Genomic DNA, 17,002 nt, shown 5'->3' on the forward strand with positions numbered 1-17,002 from the left:
TGAAACGTCGTGTCGTTCGTTTTATTTTTCTTAAATATATGCTTCGATACACGCGAAGGTTTTAAACTATTGTGCTTAAGAGTGAAGTGTTGGTGTTAGTTACTATAGTGATCGTAATAATTATTCTTTGATTATTAATAATAATGTAAATATTTTATTACTTAAAAGTATTAAAGTACTTAAAAGTGTTTAAATAGTAATTAACTATTAGTGTTTATGTGCTGAAAAGACTTGTGACGTGGGACTGCAAACTTACTCTGTTTTTAAATGGTAAGTTTTTATTTTATTTATTTAGGTATCGTACTTTCAGCCAGCAATAACTTTTCAAAGTCAATGTTAATAATAATAACAGTGACTAACAGTATATACGTATATGTATAAATACAAAATAAATTTATAATAAAATCGTGCATCTATAAAGACAATTTATTTTTGATCGAGGTTTTATTTCATTTATAAGTAGAATAACTTTTGCATCCAGTGACAATTATTTTCGTGAATCTGTGTATGAAAATGGGCTTCGCCTTGAATTTATTGCCGACTTTATGGTTTCGACTGTCACCACATGATTAATTTATGTAGTCATTCGTAAGTTCCGTTATACGTGATATTTTATTAAAACAATACAATTGTCTTACAAATTAATTTCGTGAAATGAAATGAACGAGTTATTAATTATAATTTACAAATAAGTTTATATATTATTGATACTCTCAAGCACATAATAATAATATTCTATTTTTTTCTTATGATTGAATTGCACAGTTTATTACCAATGGAAAGAAATTGATATTAAATTCATAATAATTATACTAAAGAAGATAGTATTGACGTAAGAAATTATGCTTCAAATTTTAACCAAAAGGGTATTAATTGTATTTCATTGCAGTGTAAGTATTATATTATCATTACGCGATAGTTAACTATAAAAAAATTAATGTATATGTCACAAAAGTCAGTCGGAACAAATTCGAATCTCACTGAAATCGATTACGGAATATCAGAAAGTGACATGCAATAATGATGCTCGAAATAATTTAAATGTTTAAATGTTCTGATTATACAAAAGGCTGGTGGAGCGCACGGAACATTAGCGGCGCAACAGAAACCAATGCGAATTCCCATTACCGTGTGTAATTAACAATTTGTAAATACGTCAATTATTAATAACTAGGGACCCGCCTCGGTTTCGCACGGGTGCAATACTGATACTAAAAATATAGAATTTGTTTATTAACGACAACACATTAGACACATAAAATTATATGTGTTTCTTTACTATATTGTTCATGTATTTTATACAAAAAACTTCCTCTCGAATCACTCTATCTATTAAAAATGTCCCATCAATATCCGTTGCGTAATTTTAAAAATCTAAGCATACATAGGGACATCGGAAAGCGACTTTGTTTTATTATTTCTTTCTTTTCTCTAATTATTTCTTTGTTATTAAACATGTTGTGTTATTTATTATATCTTCAAGTATCTTTGCGAAATAATAAACGTAGAAACATAAAATTTCATAACAGTCTGATTGCATTTCTATGTAACCATAAAAGACCCAGTTTTACTACCACGTTTCCATTAAGAATTGTATAAATCTTGTCGTATTTTAAAATAATTATTATATAAAGTACAACTAACTGACATAGTATTAGAATTTATTATATTTAAGTCTGTTTTACTTAGTTACGAGAAACTTTAAAAGAAAATAAATTAAGGACCGGTTTAGTTCAAGTCTTGTTTCGAACGAGGGTTTATATTTATGAATAAGAATATATGGACGGATATTTTCAATTAATTAATCTTAACTGATATTAAACTAGTATAATGACCCGACCGATAAAATAGTTTATGTATTTATATGAGTGATGAGTGGCATTATGATATTCATATTTTTAATGGCGTAAGTAGGCGACTAAATGTGCAACCTAACTTGGCAATGTAAAAAACATGTACATCGTCAATACGCCACCAACCTTGGGGATGATTTTATGTCCCTTGTGCCCGTAGTTGCTCTGGTTCACTAAGCATTCAAAAGAGAACATAACACAAAAAGTATTACTTGGCGGGAGAATATTTCGCCCTACCAAGTGAATAGGGATAATATAAATAATTTACATTAGATTTGTCATTCCTTATTTTATAAAAATAATATATTATCTATAAATAAAGTAAAACAAACTACGGAACTATTTGACATTGTGGATACCGATTCTTCATATCAAAATATACTTTATTCAAGCACTTTTTAATCGTCATAAATTATATATGCATGTGATAAATCCTGTCTGGTAGTCACAGCGCAGCAAATATAATATTGAAGGAATATAAGCGAATAGGAAATGAAAATCAAGTGTCAAATCTCGATGCGCGTATTTCCTTTATAATATGTCGAAAGCGTCAATTTGATTAATATTAAAATATGTGAACTTATTTTATTATTAAAAAAAATTCAATTAAAATATTTCTTTATAAATTAAATTAATAAGGCTGTTTGTCAAATCGGCTTCCCAATGGTAATTGTTACTGCATAAACACATTGGCGTTTAGAAATAATGATCGACCCCAAAGCGACGATGCGAAACCTTGGAAACCGAGGTGTTGTGTCCCTTGTGCTTGACTGACTCACTTACCAAGAAAACGGAAAACATTTTTTATTGTATATACTGTAAGCAAAATAAATAATTATGTATATTTAGATTACATAAGTGATATAGATTAAAAAGACAAGAATTTAAAATACTCAAGATGATTTACAAACAAACGAAAAATAGTTCGAACATTGAATCATATAAAATAAGTTAAGCTTAGAAGTTCAAAATGAAATACGACGAACATTTTTTAACAAATTACAAGTCGCACCAATATCGACCTCGCTGTCCGCGCCCAAAAAGAAAAATTAATGGCGTTTTAATTCAGTTTCGCGCGCTTTTGTTTTTTATTTCTTAATTTTTTTATTTGTTCTACCCAGTTGTATGGATAAAAGAATTCCCTAAATATATATATTAAAGATATTAAGCAATTTCATCGAGAGTTCTTTGTGTATTTCTTGACATAAAAACCAAATTACTTTTTATTGGTTTGACCCGAAGATTGAACGAAGCCTTTAGGATCTGCGCCTTATAAGCTTTAGCTCAACCAATGAAGCCTATTTACCTGTCTCATGATGAACAATTTTTTTTTAAATTAGTTTTAATATCGTAGTAACTTTTTTCAGCAGTTTTATTTTAATCTATAAATGTAAATACTTTAAACTAATAAATGCGAAATATAAAAACATCATAATTGATGAGATATCTAAATGGAGAATTCTTTTTTCAAATTAATTCATAGCTTCACCCTTTTTAAAGTGGACTAAAATGTTAATTTAAATCTTCTTAGATGTACATCAATCAATTTTGGAAGAGATTCACTTAAGAAGGTTCGATTAAACCGTTTTTTTTAATTGAGTGTAATATTAGACTAATCTGAAGGTAATCCTATACGTAATTGTATCGTTGTTCAAATCTTGTTTCTCGAACAAACAAAAGCAATGTTAAACATAATAACTTAAGTAAGTTGGAAAGCAATTAAGTCGAGATAGATTAACACCTAACCATGTTTTGAATATTTTAGTATTTGTCTCTGTTTACGAGTTTCTTAAGAAAATTTATAATGAATGTAATTATTATATGGATTTAAAAATTGTAGCGAATTCAAAGCTAAGTCAAGGTGACTTTGCTGTGTATCAATAATCCTTGGTATTCGGTAAAAATAGATCGGAATAACGCTTCAGTGTATCAAAAGAGTCTAAATATTTTATGATAATATATTTGCTAATATGTACTTTTAGCTCTATAGGCCGTCTCTATTTTTAAGGACTATTTTTTGTGCTTATTTTACCATAATATTTCAGCGGATTAAATAATACAGAAATGATATAATTTCATCTGTCACTGCATATTTGTTTTGCGAAATTTGAGAAATCAAGTACACGAAAGGTGTACCTCTGTTTGCCCTGGTTTGAACCACCGACCTCTGTTTATTATTCATTGATCTGTATCAGTTCCAATCACAAATAATTTAGTGTATATACTATATATATACCAAAAGAAGTTCTATAAAAACAATTTGGAATACAGAACACTGCTTAAACATTTTAATATTCTCAGATACCTCGGACACGAAATTCGAACGAATGCTCACTATCAAATTTCTAAACCAAAAATTGTTAAATAAATATTTCTTTCGAAAGGCCTTTGAGTGTTACGAAAAGAATAACCGTTCTGAAAATTTTAAAGTAACAATATACAGTCAGATTTCTCTAAAACGATCTTAAATTTCTTTTATAACGAAGGTCTTCATTAAATCGTATCGAGTATCGAATCTGAGTGCCTAATTGAATTACTTATGGCGGTTTGTGTAAGGCAAACCCACCTGGATGGCAGAAAGGCAGCTGAGCGAGAAACTTCTTGAATTATTCACTAAATTATCGTTTCGGCCGCAGTTCTTCTAATTCCTTTATTTGCGTCCTTTATTTATTCCGCTTTACCGAATTTCGCAGTTTATTATGACAATTTGGCTCGTCGCAACGCTCACCGGGTACTCGTTCACTATAAATTTTTAATTAATTTATCAAATTGTGCTTGTATTCAATGAAGTAGATAAACATTTATCGTTTGCATCTATTAAATGTAAATATCCGGCTACAATGGAATAGGTACAAATAAACAATGTTTGCAGGCAAAGTTTTTTAGGTCAGAATGGAATATTATTTATCGTGTAATTGGATTTAAACTAAATTCGGAATGTAATGTTTATAAAATTAGCTTGTATTGCTCCCAAACAATGGCCCAGGGGATTGAACTTCTGGATTTTTTTTTGATATAGGTTGGCAGATTTGTTTTTATTTCCCGTAAGTCCCTCGTGCATTTTTTTGGATTGAGCGATGCTCGAAATATCATCGGCAAAGAATCCCTTGCTAGCAGCCAAGGGGTGTTTTGAAAAATATAAGTCTGAGGTTGACTTTGTTTGCGGATAACTTAGTACAGTCAGAGTTGGAGACTTTGAGTGAGTTGTGACACAATTTTATCCGGTTTTCGTTGATGTGCTTCGTGTAAGATATCTATGGCGTTGTTGTCGAATGTCGGCACAGCAGTGAATGTTGGTGATTTGGAACATATCACTAACATGCAGAAAAAACAGTGTAGTTACACTGGCTCACTTATCCGGATTTACCCACACAATAATACTAACTTTTGTAAATGCGATGAGGGTAAGGTAACTTCCAAAAAGCTAGCAGTACTAGCTGCCGTCGTGTTCCTTTAGTCGTTTTTTGTTTTGGGAAAATATCGCAACTAAATCTACTCGTAGTCCAAGAAATCTAGGTCCATCAGTGGGATGTTTTCAAGCTGATATTCAACTATGTACTGAATGTATATAGATATAAGTTATGAGAGCATCAATATATTTTAAAGATCCAATGAAATTTCCTTTACTCGCTTTTCGAAATTTCATGATGCTTTCACTCTGAATATGGCGTACAAATATTGAGCATTGTAATTTGTTCTCAGCGCTTAATGTGTCGCGACATTTTGAGAAGGTTGAAATATGATTGCTTTGTATTAACAATGGAATGAAATGCGTCTACATTATACATGTTATTATGAAATTATGGGCGAGTTATATTTGTATATTTCACGTAGGAAACATTAAAACGCGTGGTAATGCGGAATCATTTTGTCGTGTCATTCAAACATTTTCGATGGACTTGTTGATGGCTAGCTATCATCGCAGTTCCCGAGATCCTGGGTTCAAATCCTGGTTAGTAAAATTATTGGGTTTTCTATAGAGATATTTCCAGTAACAGTCTGCAGTTTTGTGATTGTGTGTACTACGGTGTCTTGGCAAGCACGCAAAGCCGGATATTGTAGGAACTCTTTCTACCCTATTTATTATGCATTTAAAGAAAATTGTTCTGTTAGAAAATTATTCCGATACAATCTGTACAGCTATTGCGCCTAAGAAATCCAATTAGAAAGCCATTTCGAAATTACAACCCGATAGTTACGTAAGAATTATGAGATATTCTAATCTATACATATAATAAAATTGGAGTGTTTGTTTGTAATATTAAATTAACATTTTCTTGTCTATCTGTCTATTTCTTCATACTAATCTCTGGAACGACTGAATCGATTTTGATGGGCAGTTGACTGGCAGGAAGCTGATGTAATAAAGAGTAACTTAGGCTCTAACTACAACATATCTGTTAAACTGAAATTCCCACGAAGTCACGGGCACAGCTAGTATTGAATAATAAAATAAAGTTGGCAACAATATTTTGGTCGTCACATTGTTACTTAATATGTCAAACCATAACTGGTGTAGAAGTTTCGTTAACTCGCAAAGTCTGGCCCTTTCTTTAGTTTTGACGACTTCGGTAATATTGTTAGTAACGGAAAGACTTGGCGGTTTCTTGGAGATGTATTCTTAATATTTTCAAGGTTTCTCATAGTTTTAACATCTTCCCAAGATATGTTAGTTTTGTTATTATATTGTGTATAATTAATAAACTTTGTTATCACAAAACTGCTCATATCGAAATCGATAAAGACATTTTATTTAGTTATTGTAAGTAATTATAATTTAGTATATCCAGCTGAGCTTTAAGATAAATTTAGATTATTTTTTATTATCATTCGCAAGAAGGGAATGATAAACAACCAAGAAATACTTTTAATTGACTTTAATGTAATTATTAATGGGATTACTAGTTATCTGTATGTTATAGTATCTTTAGGAACCGATTCTCAATTTTAAATATCTTTGGGAACTGGGGGCATCCTTGGGAAAAGAGCGTACTCCTTCCTTAGAGGCCGGCAACGCACCTGCAACGCACCTGCAAGCCCCCTGGTGCTGTAGATGTCCGTGAGCGATGGTAGTCACTTTTCATCAGGTAAGCCTCTTGCTATGACCTCTGTTCACACTCATTCAAGCTTTAATCATTGCTTAGTATTGTTGTTTTTGTAGTGTTGCCTCTCAAGTAATTCTTGACGCTTTAATAAAATGTCTTAAGTGGAAATGGTTCTAGGAATCAATTTAGATATAGTTCAAATGGAATTCTCATTAATCATACGCTGCAGTTACGCTTCGCAGCCCAAGCGGTTAGCAAAGTTAGACGATTAACTACTATTGATACCGTTCATTTAGTTCAAATTCCGTATGCTATATAATTATAAAAAATATCTTAATTGCAAATTACAAAGTGACAATCTTGACATAACTAGGCGTGTTGCAAAGATGCCTGCAGGATGCATCGAGCGAATGCTATAACATATATATGTATATATACGAGTAATTGGTGATCACCATACATATGATAATGCTATAACATATATACATATATATGTTATAGCATTCGCTCGATGCATCCTGCAGGCATCTTTGCAACACGCCTAGTTATGTCAAGATTGTCACTTTGTAATTTGCAATTAAGATATTTTTTATAATTATATAGCATACGGAATTTGAACTAAATGAACGGTATCAATAGTAGTTAATCGTCTAACTTTGCTAACCGCTTGGGCTGCGAAGCGTAACTGCAGCGTATGATTAATGAGAATTCCATTTGAACTATATCTAAATTGATTCCTAGAACCATTTCCACTTAAGACATTTTATTAAAGCGTCAAGAATTACTTGAGAGGCAACACTACAAAAACAACAATACTAAGCAATGATTAAAGCTTGAATGAGTGTGAACAGAGGTCATAGCAAGAGGCTTACCTGATGAAAAGTGACTACCATCGCTCACGGACATCTACAGCACCAGGGGGCTTGCAGGTGCGTTGCAGGTGCGTTGCCGGCCTCTAAGGAAGGAGTACGCTCTTTTCCCAAGGATGCCCCCAGTTCCCAAAGATATTTATGTATGGGATTATTCCAAAGCGCCCAAGTCAAATTGTGCTACTATTTGGCGGCCTAGTCCGTGTATCGATTTTATAAAAAGTGATATGTGTGGCGTTTAAGACCAAAAAGTATTATGCAAAATAACCGTTTCAATTGATTTGTATTAACTTTATGGTAAATGCAAAACAAAACAAAACAATAGCATAAATACCGTTAACATAAAAATAGATTTCGATTATGTTTATATTATAAATTAAGTATAACTTTTGGATTTAATATTAAGCTAGAATTATTTAATATAAAATTTCGTAGTATAATCTTACATTTTAAATAGTTATTTATATATTATACTAAAAGCAGAACATATTTATTAACGTATCATATACAAATACGTATTAAAAATAGTTATATCGTGAGCGCGTGGAATGGTGGCAAGAATGCTAGCAGCATTTCCTCGTTGAAACGTAATTCCGTTTATTTGGGAAAAAAACCACCCCTGCTGTCACCGGTGGAGGCAATGAGGCGAGGTGTTATACTTTTAATGAAGGTATACTTTTAATAAGGATATTACCCAGAGGTCCAAGTGTTTTAACTGCCAATGGGACGAAAAGATAATTTCGAATACGAGACAAATATTTGAATCGTTTGGAGTTGTTATAAATATATATAAAATGAAAAGATTTGTTTGTTTGTGATTGATAAAATCTAAAGGTGCTCTGAATCTGTTTTATTTATTTCACGAATATACAATTATTTTATTGAAAGAAGCATTATGTTTATATAATTATTAAAATAAATATCGTTGCGTACCAACCGCGTGTGTGCGTGTGGTTGCCGATACGGTGGATTTGTTTTGTTGCAGCCTGAGTGAGCCCAGTGGTTAGAACGCGTGCATCTTAACCGATGATTGCTCGTTCAAACCTAGGCAAGCACCACTATATAAATGTGCTTCATTTGTGTTTATAATTTATCTCGTGCTCGGGGGTGTAGGAAAACATCGTGAGGAAACCTGCATGTGTCTAATTTCATCGAAATTCTGCCACATGTGCATTCCACCAACCCGCATTGGCATATCGTGGTGGAATATGTTCCAAGCCCTCTCCTTAATGGAATAGGAGGCCTTATCCCAGCAGTGTGAAATTTACAGGCTGTTACTTTACTTTACTTTTTACTTTTAATAGTATCAATATATGATAGGGATTTTCGAGACTTAATAGAAAATCCTGTAAACAATTAATTAAAGAGCCGATACAAATCGTTGGTACCTCATTAACTACAGTAATAATAGTTTTCTATTATATAAAAAAGAAACTCATAATTTTGTAATAAGGCAGTTGTTCTACTTGTATTTGTAGCAATCGATTGTGTGGTAAATAAATATACATATGCGTTTGGTTGAACGCGTAAATCTCAGAAAGTAGTGGTTCGAAATGCAATTTTTTTGTGATGAATAGTCTATCTAACGAGAAAGATTTATAGTCTATAAACCATCATGCTTTGACCAATAGGAGCGTGTAATCAATGCGAACTGTTCCTTTTGAGAACTTCCGCTATTTAGGTTTGAACTTTCGCAAAAATCATGTTATCGGCGAGTGAAGTCAGGCCGAATAGCTAGTGGTTAAATAAGCCTGTAAGCAGTTCATGTCTACGACCTTTTGTATTTGTACAAAACCTCAATACTCCTTATATTTCGAGCAAAAAGGTCTGGCCTTAGAAAATTCCACGGTATTAAGGCTCTCAGACTTCACAGAAAAATATTAATAAGGGTTCATTAACACCGACATCCTCTTTTATGGTAGCTTATAAAAATAATTAGGATTACTTATATATGACCAGAAAAACAGGCCTGTTACCTTATTAGGTTTTTCAATATGATTTAAAGTATTACAATTTCGCTGTGTTGATGGTCAGTTGAGATAAAAGTTTATTTAAAGATTACATAGCAATTGCCTACGGTTTCGCTCCGTTTTAGGGTGTTAGTTGTCAAATGTTAGGCAAAAAAGTGTATCAAATTTCATAAAATTCGACAAGGAAATCCCATAAGATTACTATTACTCGTGTAGGTTAGATTGCTAGTATGTTTTAAAACTTTAACAACCGTGTCATATTAACAATTGTGTCGCGTATCATATTAGTTAAATCAGAATAATCATACTTCATAATTTGTTAGTCAAATCAGCAACTATTTAATCCTTTGACCGATAATAGTTTTAAAGGTCAAATCTGGTTGTTTTCTTTAGTCGAATAATATGCATATATGTTTGTTTTCTGAATTAATATTCAAATTGTTGTTTTATAAATTAACTGTATTAAACATACCATTTATTTGCTTTTATATGCTATTTCACCCTTTGTATCCCAGTGGCCCTCTCAAATCTGGTCCGTATGTTATGCAACTTGTTACCGTCATGTGCTAAGTAATAAAATGTATTTTATTAATATTTTATATCTCATTGTGTATGTATATCACTATATTTTTTTATGGAATATGTTAGCGGACAAGCATATGGGCCACCTGATAGTAAGTGGGCACCATCACCTATAGACAATGACGCTGTAAGATATTAACTATTTCTTACATCGTCAATGCGCCACCATGCCACCATGCGCAATGATGCTATGTCCCTTGTGCCTGTGGCTCAGTTATCTTTCAAATCGGAACACAACAATACTGCATACTGTTATTTAGCGATTGAATATCTGATGAGTAGGTGGTAACCAGGCGGGCTTCCACCATATATCTTGGGACACGCAAAATATTTTAAGGAAAAATGTATATATTTTTCCTACTAGTATGTAGCCATAGTATAGTTGGAAGTGATTTTTTTCTTTATATTTTGACAATATAATTAAAAGGATGTCATTCAGAATTGCTCATCAGAGAAGATCTAAAAGAAAAAAAAACGTAAAAAGCTAATTTGGCAAAGAAAATTGAATGAGTTTATCTCATGTAGATCGGTCGGAGCAAGTTCTCACGTCGCCGTCCCCAGCGGCCGACGAATGGGATTTTTTCAGATCTAAATGTGATTGAAGTGCTGGCCCAGCGATGTCTCCCGTTTTAAGCGGATTTGGGTCAAGCGCAAATCGCTTTCGACTTCCTTTGCCTATCAGGATATGTGAATTACAAAGCCGAGTTTTTATCGGTATTATAAAAAACTATAACTTTTTACAATAATGTTCTAGTAAACACATATGTCTTTAACGCGCAAAAAGTGAAGACTAGAAAACGTCCTAATTGTGACGTTTGCCTTTAGTCGTTTTCATCATAATTATGCCAGTAATACGTTATAATACATCATAATTATGTAGTAATACGTTTTGCGTAATTAAAACATCTAGTTATCCCTTTTACTTATTGTTTTTATCAAGCTATCCTTTTTACTTGTAACTAAATGTAAAATAAACGGTCCCCGGCGCGGCACACTGTTTTCTCTTGTTTAGTATGTATGGGTATAACATATCTGTTTATTAGAATATCATTGACTTTTTTATAAAATATTTGCAACATACTGATGATGAAGAAGTCTACTCTACTAGTATGATGACTGTATTTTTAAATATTGAAAAAGAGTACTGAACTTGCCGGTTTTCCTCGGTAGAATCTACAGTCCGAACCGGTGGGAGCTTAAATATTCTTTGTATTAATTAGCATATGACTATATAAGTTTAACATGGTTATTTTTATTATTAAAGTTATTGATTTCGGGATATTCACGAGTCTCGCGAACAAGACATTCTTTGATAATGTCGAAATATCGAGCTCCACCGTACAAAACAAAAAACATGGTAAATATCCCGAAATCAATAACATTAATAATCATAAGACTATACAGCAAATTATATGAATTTAAGTAATATTTCCAGCATTTTTATTAATAACAATAGAGCCACTTAAAAAAATCGATTAATAAAAAGAGTATGGAAAGTAACTGAACTGTATTATGTTTTTTTATTTAAAAGTACAAATGGTCCTTTATTGGTTGAAATTCAAAAATATAAGATATGTACATTGATTCGAAAGATAGAACAACTTAGGCTCATCAAAATGATACCTTTGTGTACATGCATGTATCACATTGAATGTATATGTATGTGTGCGTGTGACTTACTAATATAAAAATTATATAAAAATATTAGCATTCTACACTATTTCCATATATCAACTTCAAAATCCTTCGTCAGTGTAATTATATAAAATCATAAAAACGTATGTAACGTACGTATAAAATCATAAAATGTTTTCGCTTTATATACCAATATATTTATACGTGTAATTCAATATTTATTTAAATAAAGCCTGCAAAGGAATATTACGATGAACTTAGGCGATTACGATTTATCCTATTTTTGATCCAATTTGGATCAAAAATAGGATAAAGTTTGACTATCTAGCAATAATAATACGAACAAACAACATTTCCTACTCGGTAAAGATTCTATACAAAAGGAAACTTGCTAGGCTACTGAAATAGTTTGCAACCGTTCAACGCGCTATTGTTTGGTTTATAAAGTTTGCGATAGGAAATTATTTTCCAAATAACAACCTCGAAATATTATCGATATCATTGCTTTTCTTTTATTTTTCCGTTTGTTCGCTATTGATTTCTAGAATGAGCCAAGATGGCGCAGTGGTTTGAACGCGTGTATTTTAACCGATGATTGCTGGTTCAACCCAAGACACCATGAATTTTCATGTCCTTAATTTGTGTTTATAACCTCGAAAGAAAACATCGAGGATAAACCTACATGTTTCTAATTCCACCGAAATTCTGCCGCATGTTTATCTACCAGCCCACATTGGAGTAGCGTGCTGGAATACGCTCAAACCTTCTCCTCAAAGCAGATATTAGCCCAGCAGTGGGAAATTTATAGGCTATTACTATTCGGTTGATGATACATAGAATAAGTTTACACTAACTGTCAAAATAAACGATTTGTAACCATTGTATTCTACTTAAACATAAAGCTGATTACATTATTGTTATTTGTAAATACAATTATACGTTTACCGTTCGGAATTGTACATCAAATATAGGCATAGAGTGATTACAGAATTTATATATAGAAAAGAAAAATCAATACATTACGTAATACTAATAAGTAGAACCTCTTTTGTTGAGTTACATGTGTGTGAACGTATTATTTGAGTTCAATATAATAGTAATATTTTTGAACAGAATACACGTATTTTTAACCGACTTCAAAAAAAGGAGGAGGTTCTCAATTCGCCGGAGCCTTTTTTTTTTCTCCTCAAATTTTATAGGCACACCTATAGTGATTTCGGTTTTATTCAACGTGCCTTGGTCATATGCTCACGAAAAGTGACATTTGATGAAGTGGAACTGATGATGAAGACCACAACTAGTAATCAGAACCTATTAGTAAGTAACTATTTTACGGGTTTAGTTCTATTTCTTTAAGATAGTCGTCAAGCAATTGATGTTAGTGAACATGCCTATGATGAAGTCTAGCTGATGGTGGACTACCAGGAGAATTCCTCAATGATTAACGGCATTGCATCGGGAAAAATGGTATTGTCTAATTGGCGATGAGCAGTTAACATTAGGCTATTGTAACTTAGGTAATGCTTAATTTGAGTTGCAGTCCACATCGTATTGAAACGGCGTTGAGTTATGTTTAGAGTCGAAAGCTGAAATGTACTGAGTATAATAAAGTGAATGACAAACACTACCAATTGTAATTATAAATAACAAAACAACACTGAAAAGCATTAAATAAATTTTTATAAATAAAAAAAAACCGCCTTCAAAAATGAACTAAAAAGAATAAAATAATCAGTTACATCCATATCCAATTTACGATTTTTTAATCACCTTTTGAAGTCGGTGCCAACAAAGTAAATAAATTCCTATATTGAAATCATTGGTGTCATCTATACAATAAATATATTTAATTTTTGTATGTATGTATTATGTATTATGTACCTATATTAGCAATGTTGGCACCGACTTTGAGAGGTGATTAAAAATCGTTAATTGGATATGGATGTAACTGATTATCTTTTTTCTTTTTAGTTCATTTTTGAAGGCGGTTTTTTTTTATTTATAAAAATTTATTTTTATATTTATGTAATATCAGATCTTTAAAATAACTCAGCGGATTTTGATGCGGTTTTTTCAATAGATATATTGGAGAGTATAGTGTTCGTGTATAAGACATGTACAATATAGTAAAGAAACATTGATAATTTTAGAAGTTTCTATTGTAGTGTTAAAGCATTGGTCCCGGGTGAAGTCGGGGCGGCTCGTTGGTAGCTACCAGCTATAAAAAAAATTAAAGTAACGTCAGTAATCTTACAATTTTAATTGCCTAAAAATAAAATAAAAGATTGAAAGAACAGTAAAAATCTAATCAATTACAATTTTAGATTTTTTATGTGATAAGGCTCTGTGTGAGCCCGTCTGGGTAATATGGGTATAAGCACTCATTAGGTATTCTAAGATTCGTCAAACAGCAAGACTTACGTAGTATTATTTTGGTATTGTTTGTATGGCGAGTGAACTAGTGTAAATATAAGGAACATAAAATATTAGTTCCCGAGGTGGGTGTCGCATTAGTGATATATAAGAAATGATTATTATTTCTTACAGGACCATTGAAGCCCATTTGACAGTCCGCCTACCTATATGACAACACGAATATTTATTAAAGAATATCTTGTTTATTTTATGTAAAAAAAATTAAAGTAACAGTCTATAAATGACCTTCATTAAGGCATTCTCTTCCATTAAGGAGAGGGTTTGGAACATATTTCACCACGCTGTTCCAATGAGGGTTGGTGGAATGCATATGCGGCAGAAGTTGGATGAATTTAGACACATGCAGGTTTCCACGCGATGTTTTCCTTCACCGCCGAGCTCGAGACAAATTATAAACACAAATTAAGTACATATATGTATAGTGGTGTCTGGGTTTGAACCCGAAATCATCGATTAAGATGCACGCGTTCTAACCACTGGGCCATCTCAGCTCTTTTATTTAAGGTACCAAAATAAAATGTATTTTTCATTATCATTTATCATTATTATTCATCATTTTTTTATATTGTATATTATTTGATTTTAAATTAATTTGTACGTCAACATAATTACTTAACTAAATATAAGTTAATTACCTTAATTACTCTTACTCATTTGCGATATAGCCGTGGGTTTCGCACCAACAATGGTGACGCTAGGGGAGGCCGAATTAAAAGCCTACCCTTGACTTCATTGAACATCGCTGTGACTTCATTTTTTGTGGCTTTAAGCTGAATTAAATAAGTTTTGTTATTTAAAAAATACCTAGATTTACCTAAAGGTGGGACGATGAGGTTTAATATTTTTTCTTATTGTCATTGAAACCTTCGTAAAAACGTCCTGGACTTTTTGATGTTTTTTGTTTATTAGTATGTATTATTGGATGGTTTAAATAGCGTTTAGTTGAAATTATTTTTTTAACTGTGAAACATGTAACGTCTCCTTTTTGTATCCGTGCGAAGTCGGGACTAATATTTGTGTCTTCAAAAAAATGAATGTAGTCTTACATGTAGAGTGATCGAGTCCACTACGCTGCTCCAATCCAGACAGGATAGAATTTCATTTGACGCAGTTTTCATAAATCTTGGCAAATGGGCCACATTATGGTAACTGTTCACCACCGCCCATATGCATTGGCACTATTAGAAATATTACTAGTATAATATCCTTAGATCGCCAATTTACTATCGACGGTGGTAACTCAGTTGTTGCGTCCCTTATGCCTGCATTCATGACTGACTGACTCACCACTCAAATTGAAAAAGTACCAAATACAGTGTTTGATGGTAACTACCCTACCTAGATGGAGTCGCTACTAACCTACAACCAAGTGCTAGTACCTAAACAGTAAGAGGCAATACATTTTCCCTATCAAAGAATATTGTAATTAGGCCACGAAACCTTTGTTAAACCGGTGTTTATGCATACGTATGACACAACGACACATCTAGATGTATCCGTCAATGTTTTTTTCTAACCTAACCTGCTACCGAGTACTAGTACTCAAACAGTAACAGCCAATACAATTTACCTACCAAAGAATATTGTAATGAATCCACGAAACCTTTACGTTGTGATATACCAGATTTTTATATGAGCGACACATGTAGATGTTTGTAATTTACAAAAACGAAAAAACATTTATGGACGGCCAAAAATTTTCAATACAATTATTCGAAGTAATTCTAATGAATGATTTAGAGTATAAATATCTTAATCTGTCACTGACTTGACATGAAATATTGTAATTTGTGGCAAGAACAAATTGCATGAAAGAAAATACATCTCACACTTATTATGTATATGAATTTATAGCTCACTATATACTTACACTCAATATGTATCATTTTAATAATAAATAATTTCCATAAGTGCTTCCATTAAGTAAAGTATGTCTAGAACCTTTCTAGTTGCGTCTAAATATACGTAGATGTTTACTTTAAAGACTAGTTGAACGCTCTCGAGTCGAGATAGCCCAGTGGTTAGAACGCGCGCATCTTAACCGATGATTTCGGGTTCAAACCCAGACAAGCACCGTTGTTTCATGTACTTAATTTGTCTTTATAATTCAACTCGTGCTTAGCGGTGAAGGAAAACATCGTGAGGAATCCTGCATGTGACAAATTTCATAGAAATTCTGCCACATGTGTATTCCACCAACCCGCATTGGAACAGCGTGGTGGAATATGTTCTAAACCTTGTCCTCAAAGGGAGAGGAGGCCTTTAGCCCAGCAGTGGGAATTTACAGGCTGTTGCTGTTGAACGCTTTGATAGTAGACAGTACTAAAATAAAGTCAAATTTTAATATTAATAAAAAAATATCAGCTGTTTTCAACATACTGTGTTTTATAGATATTTTGAATGACGCGTGTATAAAATGATAAATAATTACTTGAATAATTAAGTGTAAACAATGGTAATTATTATTGAATATTGCAAAATACAAATTAAAATAAATTAATATGATAAACTATGCGTATAAAACTATAATAGTTTATTAATAAATTTGAATATTTGAAACTAAATTGCTTATATTTTGATTCGGTATAATCATATTGTTTTAATTACCAAAA

General features: G+C 32.2%; 1 protein-coding gene across 1 annotated transcript in view; it reads left to right on the forward strand.

Moving 5' to 3' along the window:
- LOC124532747 (uncoordinated protein 58-like) overlaps positions 1-17,002 on the forward strand; it is a 485,187-nt gene continuing 468,185 nt past the window's right edge. Inside the window, exon 1 of the mRNA XM_047107802.1 lies at positions 1-270. The gene's annotated coding sequence lies outside the window, so the exon portion shown is untranslated. The remainder of the gene's footprint in view (positions 271-17,002) is intronic.

Source organism: Vanessa cardui, chromosome 10, assembly GCF_905220365.1.
Source record: "Vanessa cardui chromosome 10, ilVanCard2.1, whole genome shotgun sequence".
In the NCBI taxonomy this organism is placed as follows: domain Eukaryota; kingdom Metazoa; phylum Arthropoda; class Insecta; order Lepidoptera; family Nymphalidae; genus Vanessa; species Vanessa cardui.